This window comes from Glossina fuscipes, unplaced genomic scaffold, assembly GCF_014805625.2.
Source record: "Glossina fuscipes isolate IAEA_lab_2018 unplaced genomic scaffold, Yale_Gfus_2 174, whole genome shotgun sequence".
NCBI classification, from domain to species: domain Eukaryota; kingdom Metazoa; phylum Arthropoda; class Insecta; order Diptera; family Glossinidae; genus Glossina; species Glossina fuscipes.
Window position 1 is genome coordinate 1470372 of NW_023998517.1, and position 14789 is coordinate 1485160.

The following is a 14789-nucleotide window of genomic DNA, read 5'->3' on the forward strand; positions in this document are numbered from 1 at the left end:
AACATAAATCATTCTAAGGAAAAATTATTAAGAAAAATTGAAATCATTTCTATACGTGAATAAGTACTCTCTTGTTAAATCAATTAATTAGAATGAGTTGGAAAGTTAGTAAACGTCTAGCAAAGGCTTAAGCACAGTATATTTCCCGGGAATCGTTGAACAGAAAATCGCCTTGTGTACAATCGCTTGCATACATTGTGCAAACAGTTTTGTCTAAAAAATTTCATTTCAAATTTAAAATCCACTTCCAAGTCCGCTTCAACATTCGTTAACTATCAACCATTTCAAAACATATTCCTTTCGGGCTTTTTCCTAATTTTCTCTGCAAAGCTCTTCCTTGCATAAATGTTATTAGATATGTAAAGAGATGAGAAAACGCTTTTTGCAAAATTCGTCAAAACGCCGAAAACAGTCGTCAAAGTGCATCCAAAATATATAAATTATCCACTGGGCATGTATTGTATATTATGGAGAAAGGAGGCCAAGAATTAAAAAATCAAGAAAATCCTCTTACGTTCAATTCTAAGTAAAAGTATGCACCTAACTTTATGTATATATTATGTATATTGAAAAATGCTGATTGCTGCGTTTATGGCAAATGTAAGGGAACTAGATTTGAGCTGAACGTCTTAAACCTTAGTGAGCGAATGCCGTCATATTGCCAACATTATAAATATTTCAAAAAAATCGAATGGCGTCATATGGGTGACAAGACGTTTCCACACCACACATCTATTAGGTTCAGCGTTCGTTTCGTAAAGTAAGGGCGATCATAGCGATCGTTTCTTTTTGTATTGACAGATCTGTTGAAATACTAAGCTAAGATTTAGCAAAGATTCTTCTAAAATCCAAGAAAAGCGGTATTAACTGTGTTACTTTTTCTCTCTCTACTAATGGATAGTAGTCGCAGTGACAGCAATGAAGCAATTAATCTGTTAAAAGCCCGCCGTTGATCCGTTCGTTATTGTTCTGGGAGAATGGGCTCGCTCGTTAACCATTCGTACAAATGAGTTTAAACTTAATTTTTCTAATATGGACTTGTCTATCTAAATTAGTGTGACTGGGATTCCAATTGATTTATATATTTACATTGGTCAATAGAACGTGTACCATCAAGAGATTTTGACAATCTTTAAAATACCGATCAATGGAGTTGTTCGCAAAGGCTTCTGATATAAGTCCATAAACAAGGAATGGTGCATGAGTGGAGGAGACATTCAGAACCAGAGAGAACGTCGAAGCATCGTATGGTTCCCAAGATCTTATGAATTTTCCAGCGGAGAAAGAAATTTTTTTTTGATGCAAATAAACCCTTCCTTAAATAAGTTAAAACATGTCCAGCTTTCTGATATGTAAATATCAGAATATCGACTGTGGAACCCCTTCATATTGCAACAAGCTCAAGACGACAGAAAATTTAACGCACAAAAATTTCAGCAAGCATAGCATGTGTGGCCGCTTAGGTCGCCGAACTTTAGAGACCATAACCAGTACATGTGACTCGTAGTTGAACGAAAGATTAGTGAGTAGTGCCATAGCGTCGTTTCATCGCTTAAGAAACAAGACAATTAATTCAGGAAAATATTTGATAAGAGCATCCAGTCGTTTCCGATATGAACCCGTTATTTTCATTAATCGAAATTTTATAGCATAATCGTAAAATCAAAAAGGCGATTAATGTCTTATGAAAATGACATGATATTCCAGTGAACTTGGCGTGAGCCGGAATCACCTGAAATAATTGATAATAATTGCGATGATGATTCATTACGACGACTCAAGCAGTCTCCAACATCAGAGTTTACCAACCGTTTATTGCCCTTTTTCAACATGAAACGGTCTCGGATAGCCAATATCGTTTTGATGATACGACTTGTGGCCAATGGTCCAGCTGTTGCGTCTAACCTTTAATTTGCTCGAATATGTTAGGCTGGCTGTGGAACAAAGCCACTAAATTGTAATGCAAAGTAATAACCTAAACCATGCCCCGAAAGTGCTACCAATGTTATGAAGCAGATGGTAGTTTACCCAATATTCCGGCAAAAAATAGGAATGATTTGACCATTTAGAATAATGTTAAGGATATTTTCCGAAAATTCGCAAAAAAATAACTGAAATAATCCTTGGGCTGAAGAATTATTTTATTGCATTCATTCGAGTACGAGTTGAAGAAACTCATAAATGCATTCAATGCAATGCGACGTAAGCGCGCATCTAGTCAAGCTTGTGACGTTTTTCTTTTCTCTCTGCTCAGGCACCTACTTACGGCCGCCATATATGCAAACTTTCAGGTGAACGCCATCACACAAGATTAATGGAATACAGACGCTCTCAATGGGCATTTTCGCATTTAAGTTGTTTTCAACCATAAGCCTGGTAGGTGGTATAATTTAACATTTAATTGTGTGCTAATTGAAATTTCGCCTCGGCCTTTATGATCATTTGTGTCAGAGAAAGAAGGAAAACCTATTTTTAACTGTAAACGAAGTGACAGCAGGAGGATAATGACAGTCTGCACTGTGTAGTGAAAGAGTTGATAAATTATGGTATTCTAGAAGGTATCGTAGACACGCGTGAAATACTTTTAAGGTTAGATAGTGTAAAAAATCTTCAGGCGAAGTCTTTAGAGGAAAATTTGCCAACTTTCTAAATGCTTGCTGGAAACTCGAAGGATGATAAATCATAATTTTTTCTCTTCTTTGTTTTTATTAACAACAAAGAGATTAAGGACATTTTTTTGTTTTTTCGATTTGCTGCGTCCAGCTGGTTTTTATACGACGGCAGCTGCAGCTTTTCCTTATATCGTTGTGTTTGTCGATATGCATGTAAATAAGTTTCTTGTGTTTTTGAGATGACCATCACACTTTTCAGTTTTTGGCAAAAAATTATGAAATTTCATATTTTTTTGGGAAAATTTTTGGCAGGTACTTCTTTTAGGAATTTCTATATCACTATCTGCTTACGACCAGGAGGCTAGTAGTGCATCGAATTGCATAATATTTTGTTTTGGACAATAGTTGTGAATACAGAGAAAGTTGGCAAAATATATGAGTTCTTTGGTTTATTACGCTTTCACGAATTTGCATGAGGTCTACTGTGCGTGCGTAAGCGTGGTTAACAGAAAGAAAAAATAAAATTGAAATAAATATAAAACAATGAGGAAGAAAGGAAAACAGGTCTGTGTGTTGGTGTTATATAACAAAAGATTTACAGTCCGTTATTGTCTCAAAGTCATAAATAATATGCAAATGTGATTAACTGAAAATATTTTGGTTTAACAATTTCACGGTTACTGCCACTACTGCTTTGCGAAAAAAAAATATTAATTTTCATAAAGCAAAGCGCATTGTGTGTGTAGGCAACAAGTGAACTGCAAGGATTTACAAAACTGTTTACCTTTATTGCCTTGAAAGCGAAGACGACATGGATAATGAAACATTTGCTTTACTTGTTACGAGAAAATTTTTGCATTAACCCTGTTGATCATTGTTACGTAAGGATCTTGTGTTTATTGTTAATGTAAAAAAATTGCAAGACAAAATAAAACCTTATTATGAAATTTACAAACTCAAGCGAAGAACGCTTCTTCTATTAAAGCCAAAGCGTTGCCAATTATCAAATAAGCAAAAGAGTTGCATTGCCAAGGAAATTATTTATTCCCCTTCGGATATTCTTGGTAAAGGAAATTCCAGATTAATCTTTTTCACAAAACTGCTAGAAGTCATTAGGAGAGTCTTTATTAAAATCAAAAAAGATTCATGCCTGGATAAAGGTTCGTTCGAATAAAGGCAAGTCAAGTATTCAAAAAGGGCGAGAAACACTCTAATATCTATGGTAGCCATGGACATACCAATTTTTATTCCAGTTAATGCTTGTGCTTTTCACTTGATTTTTGAAAACTTTTCTACCAAGTTTTAGAGCTCTGTGGCGGACCTTATCTTACCCTGAGCTCTTCGACGCTAAAAAGACATACGGAATTACGGGCAGACTAATCTGTTTAAACCGTATCGAAATCTCATTCACATCAAAAGAAGTTATCCACGAACATCGCTTGACCCACTTTCCCGCTTACCACTCCTTTAAAGCTCGCTTGTGACGCGCAGGGAAACTGGTTCGTATCTCAAAAGTACTTCTTTTTCCCAAATTAACTTTTTAATGATTTTGAAGCACCTATCGCATCAGTTGGACATTGCTAAGGACAAAACAAATTGCCTACGTTTACTCGTAGCCTTAGTGCAATTGTCATTTGAAGGTGCATCAAAGGTCGAGAAAAATAAGATCTCACTCTTGTCAGCCTCCTCTTCTTCTTCCGCATATAAATATCTCTTGCAAAAGGGATGGCAATCTTGACAAAAGTATACTTAAATGGTGGTCGAGAGCGACTTTTGGCGCTTGTTTGTTGTTATCTCATTGTTTGCCCGCTTTTTTTACAGTTGAAGCTACTAAATGTTATTATGCGTCTGTGCGACCGTCTGTTGACTTTCTTGAGAAACACTAGTATACTAAGAAGTTTTATTGAACTCAAAAATCGCTGACATTCCTCGTTTAGCAATATAAATTATTCCAGCGCATTGAGTGTTGCTTTTCAATTTCTTTTTGTTTTTTTTTTTTTCTTTTTTGATGAGAAATTCAATCAATTGCCTAAACAAAAATAAAAAAAACTTAACGACAAATGTCTTGAAGGAAATAAAGTATACAAATAAATTCCAAACAAATAATTTCCAGAAGAAACGAAAAAAAAATCCCCAAAGAATTCAATTCTTCTTCTTCTTCTTGTTAATTTTTTTTCTCGTTTTTAACAATTCAAAGGTTAATTGTAGAAACTCTTTATAGGAAAACCAAATAAAACGACAAATGTGCAGATAACAACGTTGACAAGTCTTAGCCGCCATTACGTGAAGAGGCCATTAAAGCATTTTGTTTGGCGGCTGTCAATTGGTTTAAATTGGTCAACAAACTGAACGAAAGGAAAGAAACAAACAAAAAAAAAACAACCGACGACTTAAACGACATGAAAACGTCTTTGCAAAATAATAGAGATGGGACCGGGAAAAAACGAAAAACTCGCACACATATCATGCGGCCAACAACAAAAAGCCATTTAAATAAAAAAGAAAAAGCAGACAAAAAAATAAAGCTGAAATGAAGAAAAACCATACAAACTCACATATACCGAAACATACAATAAGACAAACTAACAAACAAAATATCGCAGCGCAAGCACAACTTTTAAAGGTATTCACGCCAAAACTATGTAAAGAGTTTACGATGGAGGAAAGACCGCTAAAAAAAAAAAAACCAGCAGACATTGTTGCTTCACATATATATACGCGGACATAACACGTATGAATGCATGGACTCTGTTGTAGGCATGTGTGTGTGTGTGTGTGTGTGTGTGTGTTGGTATGTTTAAGCGTAGTTATGCTTTGCAGCGCAAAACACATCATTAAGTATAAAATTCTTAAAATGGAATTTTAAATCATTAAAAGCTTCGCGCAAACAGCGCACAACAACAGTAACCAGCCACCAAAACCATCACCATCACCATCACCAGCACCACCACCACCACCACCACCATCACCAATACGCTATACTATCTAAAATAAGCAAACGAACGAAAGAAAATAAAATGTGAGTAAAAGTAACGACAACAATCTGCTGTAGCTCTCAGCAGTAGCCATAAAAGAAAACGTATTTCCAATGCGTTTGCTTTATTTGGTATGTAAGCATCCTTAACAACAAGATTGGCAACAACAACAACAATAACAACAACGACAGCAATCGCAATAATAAAAAAATGAAAAAGGTGCAATAAAAATGCATTAACTTAACGAACCAACAACAACATCAGATTTAAACTATAAGAAAACTAAAAAGGCAAAAACAAATCTATAATCATTTTAGGCCAAAACTTATATATTCACCGCCTGCGAAGTAACTCATACGAAATTTAAAAAAAAAAAAAAAAAAAAATATAAATATATATATATATATATAGAAAAAAATGGGTGTGCCAAGGGACAATTGTCGTTTTAATAAACTTATGGGCAACTAATCATATAAGTAAAATGCGAGAAAAACAAGAAGAAGACAGAAGGGAAGTTTGGGAGAAGGGGAGACAGGGAGAAAGGGGAAAAGAGCATATGTAAAAGGATCCTAATGTTTAATTGTCACCACTCTTGCTAATAGTTGTGATAACTGCTTAACTAAAGTAGTTTGACATCAGTTTCCGCTTTGTTGAGTCGCAAGCGAAAGCAATAACATATTAAATGAGGGAAACAGCGCCTTAACAAAAGCCTTGTCTTACCTGGTCGTAGTCCAACGAACTTCTAGTCAAAATGGGTCCTATATGTTTAACGGCCTAACATACGGAATTTGTGAAAGCATCTGCTCGACCGCTGTGCAGGGGCACCTAAGCTGGTGCTTAAATGGTTTAGCGGTTTAAAATCCCGCACATTAGGTTTTTGAGCTGGCCACCTGACGCCAAAGGAAAACCCACTTATTAAGTAATTATTCAAAACAATATGATATCTGCCTCTTTTTAAGAGTCACACTGATGACGTATTTAGTCGAACTAAGTAGGGGCATGCGGTTTGTTGTTTTGGCCACGAAAGTTCCCAAGAGTTCTGATCAGTGTTAATACTCAAATATGGTACTTTGACAATTAAAAGCTCATAGTTGATTAAGGAGTTTATTATTATTAATGTATGTTTGGGTAAATAATTTACGATCTGTCGCTTGGATTCCGTGTCACAAATAATCCGTTAAATCATGCTATCCGTACTTAAAAGAGATGACCAGAACCAAGAACAAGAAATCAACTTGAGAAAAACTTACGTACATTTCGCGTGGTAAGCAAAGACAACAACAGAAAGAGCAACAACATCAATAAAGACAACAATAAGGAGACACAATATAGAAAACCTTAACTTGATTGCATTGCTGCTGGTGCTGGTGCTGCTGATGCTGCTGCTAGTGCTGTTGCTGCTGCTAGTGCTGTTGCACAAACAGACACATTAGCAACAAACTTAGGCGGCGTTGTTAGCCTTAAACGTTGCACAATCAAAACAACTTTACACCAGAATCTCAATTTACTTAAACGAAAAAGTAAACAACGATTTCTATACTGAGACTCAAAGTTGTTTTGCAATGTTTCCTTAAAAGTGTGCTTCTTCTCTTATCTTTTTTTTTCTTCTTCTTCTTTTTCATCTTTTTGTTGTTGTCTAGTTTTAAGTGTACACATACGCATGTATAAATAAATACAGCGTGTTGCACGTTGCATGAAATGCATTTTAAAGCTACATTTGTTGTTGCTTTTCATTTCTTCTTCGTTTTCTTTTTTTTTTTCTAAATTTCTTTCTCTTCATTTTATATATATATATATATATTTTGTTCCTCTTCTCTTACTTCATCTTTGCCAGGGTTTAGGTGGTTGTTGAAAATAGTTTTTTCTTCTTCTTGTTTTTTATAGGAATATCGTTTTCGGTCCGCATTGCCATTAGTTTAACTCCTTGAATTTCCTATCATCACTGCCTTGGAAGGTATTACTGTTGCTGTAGCTTTTGCAAAAACGCTTTTGTGTTGTGCATAAACTCTGCATATGGCGAGAAAAGTGGTTCCGTTTCGTTTATTATTGTTATTTTTTTTTTATTTTTTTTTTTTTTTTTTTTTTTTTATACAAATAAATAGAAAAATGCTATAAAAACAAGGCAAACAGCATAGAGAGAAAAGAATGCGTGTAATATAATATACTACATAAGCACGCATACCCTCACACTTGAGTGTACGAAAGTGGAATCAAAAAAAAAAAAAAAAAGTGCTTATTAAATGCGGGCTAGCATTTATTTGGATGTTTGTTTGCAAAAGATAGGAATAGAAAGTGTACAGTTTAGGATATCTTAAAATCTAAACACTAAACTATGGTATGCACCTGTACCTGTACTCCGCAAATGCACTTCAAAGATGGTACTCCTTTAAGACTATAAAGCATTTTCACTAAACACCTGCTATTAGCTGTGCCCAGAAATTTGTACTTTATTCGAATTCGAAGTTTGATGACTTCGTGTAGACTTCGCAGCGCAAAGAAACTTTCCGCAAGGACACTGCCAGACAATATTAATCCAGTGGCTCAGTTAGCGATATTTTAACGAGCCTAACGTTGAGGTATAGATAGCTTATGAGAGTCTGCATTGATGCAAGCTATTAATTTATCCTAAGCGAATGTTCTATACAATATTAGCTTAGGATTAGTTACTAAATATTTTTATAATTAATTTTTTTATTTTTTTTTTTTATATTATAATCACAGAAAAAAAGTAGCGGCGCCCGAAATGAATAGCGAATGTTTTTTAAAACATAAACTTTGTCCTAAAGTCTAGGTCTAATGCAAGCTTGCAATAATGTGTCCGTCCGTCCGTCTTCCCATGGTGTATATCTTGACATATACGTCCTATTGTACTCTTATTATTTTTTTTTTTTTAATTATTATTATCACTAATCAATCAGGGGATCCTAGGGGATGTGACTGTTACTTACAAAGCAATGACTAAGCAGTGAAAGCATTATTTTATATTGCATTTCTAAAAATTTTCGAATATATTAACGACAATAACTTGCACTTTAGGTATTAATTTAATATTAATTTAATATTTTTTTTTATCAGAATTTCCTAATATTTCCGTTCAAGAGTGTTTGCCACTGGTATGCCTGTAAGAAGGAAAATTTTCAGCATATTTTACATATGCGCCAGAGATGACAAGTGTCTGAAAGTCGTCGTCTTAAAATAAATACTCTTCTTCTTACTTTTTCTTAGTTGTTGTTTTTAATATGTATACTGAAACAGATATAACTTATATTTAATGACTTTAAAAACGCATTCAAAAAAATATATATTTCAGCAGTTTTGTGATGCGGACATAAAGACAATATATGTAATATTTCATACGCTTTGCAAAAACAAAAAAAAAAAAAAATGTAAAAAAAAATATAAATAAATAAATAAATAAAAATATGTACGAATATATAAGCGATTTGCTTAATGTATGAAAGAAGAAGAGGAAGAGCAAAAAAACAAAAAACGCAAGAAAAACGAACCTAGTTCCAAACACATTTATTGTATTACTGTAGATAAAAAATGGTTTGTTGAAATATTTATGATTGCAACATCTTGCAACACATGTCAACTTAGTTCGTATGAGAAAGAAAGGAAACACAACAAAAGCAATGTTTATTATACTGGGATGTCTCGGTGTATATACGATGTATATGCATATAAGTATGTCCGCATATATACGCCTTTATGCGATTGCGTCAAGTGATGGTAGCCAAGAAAGTTAACTAAACTACAGTTTAAGATATCAAAGGAAAGGAAAATAGTTTCGAAATTTCTTAAAAATCTCATAAATTCAAAGGGTAAGAGTGCAATATAGACTGTCCTGTGAAATATGGGTCTCTTTAGAAAAATGCAAAAAATATTATAAAATTTTGGGAGCAAAAAAACTCTATATATATAAATACATATATATGTGTGTGTTTTTTTGAATAAAATGAGACTTAGAATTTTTTTTATTTTTTTTTTATTTTTTTGTTGTTCATTTTATTTATTTTCTAATTTAAATTTTGATATGCTATCAATACTATCCCGGTCGCCATTAGCGTATACAGTCGTGGGTTGCTATTGGAAATGCTGTTGTTGTTGTTGTTGTTGTTGTTATTGTTATTGTCATTGTTGTTGCTGTTGCTGGTGTTGCTGTTTGCTGTTACTATTGCCCCTGATGAATAAGACCCGATTTCGCGATTCATAAAAAATGCAAAAATTATTCGTTTTTCTGGTGGAAGAGAAAAAAAAAAAAAGCAAAAAAGCAAGAAAAAAAAAAGAAAAACACAACACATGCTGTTCCGAAACTGCTCTACCAGCGATTTGCATACATTGTGTTGTACTCACGGATTGCATTGCATTGCATGCATGCATGCAACAATTTCTTGTACTTTTTGTTAGCTCTTGAATATCTGATTTTGTATTCGTTAGACGGTGGTTGCTGATGCTTACATTTATACCCACATATGTCTATATGTCTGCGCTTATAAATTTTAGTTTGCATCGAATGAGGGACGATTTTATTTCTGTCGCTGTTCCTTTTTTATTTATTTTTATATATACAAATATATATATATATATATATATATATATATATATATATACTTCATAAGCCGCAAACTTTTTTAAAATTTCCATTGATTTCTTAGAATTGATTTTATGGAAATGACAAATTTTTGTTACTGGTTCAAGTCCTGACAATAAAGAACACGAAAAAATTTCAAAACCTTGAATTTTTCTTCTGTGCTTTATTACCCAAAAGGAGCGAACCTGTTTTTTTAAACCAAACCAGACGATCACATAAATCCTGATCAAAGAAATCAGAAAGAATAAAACAAAAAAAAAAACAAAAAAACTGGTTTGCTTTTTATTTTGTTTACTCCGGGTATAGTATAGAGGTTTCATTATTTTAAATATATGTACATGTATTAAGTCCGTTGCTGCATTACCGGTTGTTGTTTTTGTTTTTTTCGCTTACTTTGTTTACCCAGCCAGCAAGAGGCAAAATAAGAATAAGAAAAAGAAGAAGATCCTTGTTTGAGATATGAACATACAATGAAAATACATTTCTTTCTTACTTACAAAAGTTGGCCGGACTCTTTGCATATATATGTGTATATATATACATATATATATATACATAAAATAGCTTATGGTTTAACGGCAAACAATCGTGAAATAATCTGTCTCTATATCTTGTGCTGTGTGCTTTTAACTGAAATGTTGTGTATTTAAGAGCGTTTTTTAGGCCAATATTTTATTGGACTGTGGAGATATTTTATAGAGTGTTTAAGGAAATATTGCAAACACAAATTTATTTAGTTTTTAGTTTTTCAATTTTGTTCTCTTCAAAAAAAAAAAAAATAAATAAATAAATGACGTTTTTAAAAATTATCTTTTTTTTTTTATTTTTTTCTTTCTTCTCCTCCTCCTTCTTCTTCTTTGCTTGAATTCTGGAAAAATTTCGCAACATTTCATACGCTTTAAATAGAGCAAAGCATGCGCGCACCATATTGCCTTTGTTGCCAAGATGTGGGTGTAAAACTTTAACCAGCAAACAAAGTATATCAACAGAAAAGGAAAATAAAAATAAATATGTAAACATACACATAAACGCGGGCATTGCAAAAAGTTGTGTAGCTTATAGAAAATCAGTCAATAAGGCGTCTTTTGTACAGATACTAGACTAAATTGCTATAGGGGAGGCTCTAAAAAACCCATAACCAACACCAGCAAATAACATCTTTGCTTGCAACAACAACAACAATAACAATAACAACAACAACAACATTCATTGTTCACTATTGTGTGTTAATGCACGCTGTGTGCGGAGGAGTTTTGATAGAAAAAACAACATTACCCTGGTTGTATGCAAGTTTTCACTGCCGCTGCTGCTGCTGCTGCTGCTGCTGCTGCAGTTAGCAATTGTTGCTAGCTTAGTTTATGTTGTGAGATTATCATGCTATACGTCTTTTGTTTTTGTTTCTATATTTTTTTTTTTTATTTCATTTTTCATTTATTTATTTTTTCTTTTTTTTTCGCTTTTCGTGTTTATTTTATTTTGCGAGTTTTAAGTAAGCGAATCTTAAAGCCTTCAGCTAACAAAAGATAGATTAGATACCGTTCATTATTAGACTAACTGAATAAGCGTAACTAAATAAAAAAATTATCCATAAAAACGTTACTGCCGCTACCTATTATTGGGCCTCTCACCTATACAAATAACCTGATAATATTGCGATGTGAATTCAAATATGAAATATAATGAAATACATGAAATGGAAATCTTTTGCAAACGCTTAAGTGAAATAAACTATTTATGATTAACAGGTTGAAATTAATTTAACCTATCACAAATCTTCAAAGTATTAGTTATGAATGGACAAGAGGCTGTGAAGGAAATTGCAGACGAAACAATCAAGTGTGTCAGCAAAATCACGCCTATTTCTGTAGAAGTGCAACACTTATTATTTTTTCTACCATCTATAGCAAGCTTTTTCCTTCTAATATCAAAGATTGTCCCGCATTCATGTTAGTATTCGGCAAAGGGCTCATTATACTCCACTGGACTTATGGTACAAGAATATATATAAAGTTGGTGTAGATGTGCGCAACACATGATGAATATTGTGATGAAATATGAAAATCCTTCGGATCGGACAAACTTTTCGTCCAATTCCCTTACTTTGAAAAGTTGTTATATGAACAAGTATCGAGCGTAATGTAATGCGAGTAATGTGTTGCAGCCCACTTTAGTCTTTCTACTTGCTTTACATTAATTTTATCTCAATAAAGTATCAATGGCTGGAACTGGAGAAGAAGATAGACATTAATAACAATCAATTTACTTAGTGAGAATGTGCATACCATAGAAAGCAAAAAAGTGGATGCAATATATCGCGCGTCAGACGGAGAGGAAAGTTTAGAGGAAAAGATGTATATATAAATTTTTTAGCCTTTAGTCGTAATACCGGCATCACGATAAATTATACCACTGCCAAAAATGTTCCTCTGCTCACTACTTCATTTCTATGGTTGTATTATCCTACTCGTTACTACTCCTATAAGTCTTTTGTGCACTTCTTACTACGTCAATAAAATATTGAATTGAATGCTTCATCATACGTTGATTCCACGTATAATTCTTAGCAAAAATATGGAAATCAGTTTGCACTAATTAGGCCAACTAAGTATCATTCAATAAACAAACGCTTTGGAACATGGTTCGACAACTTTATATAAAGCACAGCAGGGGTTATTGCTTACGTTTTTTAAAATTTGAATTTTTTCAGTTAACCAATTTATGCCTTCATCTACATTTGCAATAAGCGTAGTAAATAAATGGTTTTGTTGTTTCAGATGAAATGCTTCAAGTGGAAGATGATATGGACTTATTGAGCTGATAAAACCAAAGTTACGCTACTCTATGTCTACTCAACAGAGCAATGAATAAAGGTAAGTACATTTTTATTTGTAATAAATTGATTCCATATATTGGCTGATAATTGCTGTTGTTACACAGTCACACCTGTAGCACTCTTCACCTACTACTACAGCTACCTTAAAAAAAACTAAAAAATATTTTAATTTCATATCTTTATCAAAGAGAGTTTCTGGAATGCTAGCAACAATCCGAGCCTGCCAGACAGTTAATGCTCTGGTCAGCAATTTCATGTAATAAGTAAAGAAAGCATTTTCTGTTCTTGTATTTCTTTCTAAAATTCGTCTTTACCCACTCTACCAACGTAGCCTCGATCAAGAGTGATGCGATGAACTGAAGGCTTCTTTAACATTTCAATAAAGTTTTTATTGAACGATTCGTGAAGACTCTCAAACTGCGCTTCAGCTTTCGCAATAGCTTCACTGTTTTCCCCATAGCATCATTTGAAGATTTGCAAACAGATAATAAAAGCGGGGCTATAGATCTGACGAATTCGGCAAGAGAAGCACAAGTTAGAACTTCAGTTTAAAGCATTTTGTTATTGCAGCCATCAACTTTTGAACCGCTGTCTCGTTTTGCTTGGTTTCTTCTTTAATCGCATCAAAAGTACAATAAAATTTTCGTGCGATTCGTAGTTCCTTTGCTCCGACGGCCATCTTTTCGATCGCTTTGCGCGACTGTAAGCAGTGCCCTTTTGCTCAACTGGGCTTTAATTCGATTTAAAGCAAAAGTAGTGATGTATCAATGTTGCGTCCTTTGCCACACACAATATGAAAAAATCTCTTCAATCGCTAACATGTTGGAGTTTATGTTCCTCTGCGAGTAACAACGATACTCATTTGGGAAACAAATTTCTCCTGCCTTTTGATGTCTTTGGGAGGTCAGTTTTCTGTTGTATGCATCTTTTGTGAATATTCACTGTATTCAGCATCGTCACCGTCCGAACGGCTTTGTCTGACATCAGCAAACCAACGACAGGTTAATGTTTTTCCTGGCGTAAAACCGACAATGAACAGTGAAAAGTAGTGAAATTCTGTTCCTTCCATTTCCTCCCAAATGTTTCCTCACCCTACGACAGTGAGTGCAGTAATTAATAAACTTTCAGATAATATTCAAATTTATTAGAATATGCAACACATTAGATAAAAAGCCCTCTATTCTAACTCCTAATTGACGTCGTTGTTAATTATTTAACCAATTCTCGCTCGTGATTGACTAATGAGTAGTTTTCAAGGTAGTTGATAAGAAGAAAGCTTCACTTCTTTTCCTGACCAGCGTTAAACATCGTCAAGCTTTCTTTCTGGATCCAACAAGCCTTGACAGGAAATTTTGCAATTTTGGTAACACTTTTTACTCACTTAAAGAAAACGGCTAAAAGAGGAACGGGTCACTAAAAGAATGTACATCAAGTGCAAACATTAAAATATTAGTTTTGTAATATAATGAAGAAAAACTAACAGAATTACGTGTAAACATTATATATGAAAATACATACAAATTTTACTATTTTCTACGCTTCCCTTTTTGTTCTACATATACATATAAATAGATAGACATTTTTTATTTGTACAATGCAGCTTAAATGAAATAAATTTTCCAATGTCTAGAAGGATGTGCAGTTTTTCAAAAATACAACGAAATATAATAAAATAAAATAAAGAGATTGCAAGAGAGATGGAGAGAGAGACAGTGAGGAAGAGAGAAAAGTCGTAAGAACAAATAAAGTTTTTACTCGTTTTTTTTTTTTTTTGC

General features: G+C 33.6%; 1 protein-coding gene and 1 long non-coding RNA gene across 4 annotated transcripts in view; one reads left to right on the top strand and one right to left on the bottom strand.

Moving 5' to 3' along the window:
- Positions 1 to 14789, bottom strand: part of LOC119641699 (homeotic protein ultrabithorax) — a 183409-nt gene that overhangs the window by 68935 nt on the left and 99685 nt on the right. The gene's annotated exons all lie outside the window — the stretch shown is intronic.
- Positions 1 to 14789, top strand: part of LOC119641701 — a 219114-nt gene that overhangs the window by 64065 nt on the left and 140260 nt on the right. The window contains exon 2 of the long non-coding RNA XR_005247876.1: positions 12956 to 13051. This is a non-coding gene — a long non-coding RNA (uncharacterized LOC119641701). The remainder of the gene's footprint in view (positions 1 to 12955; positions 13052 to 14789) is intronic.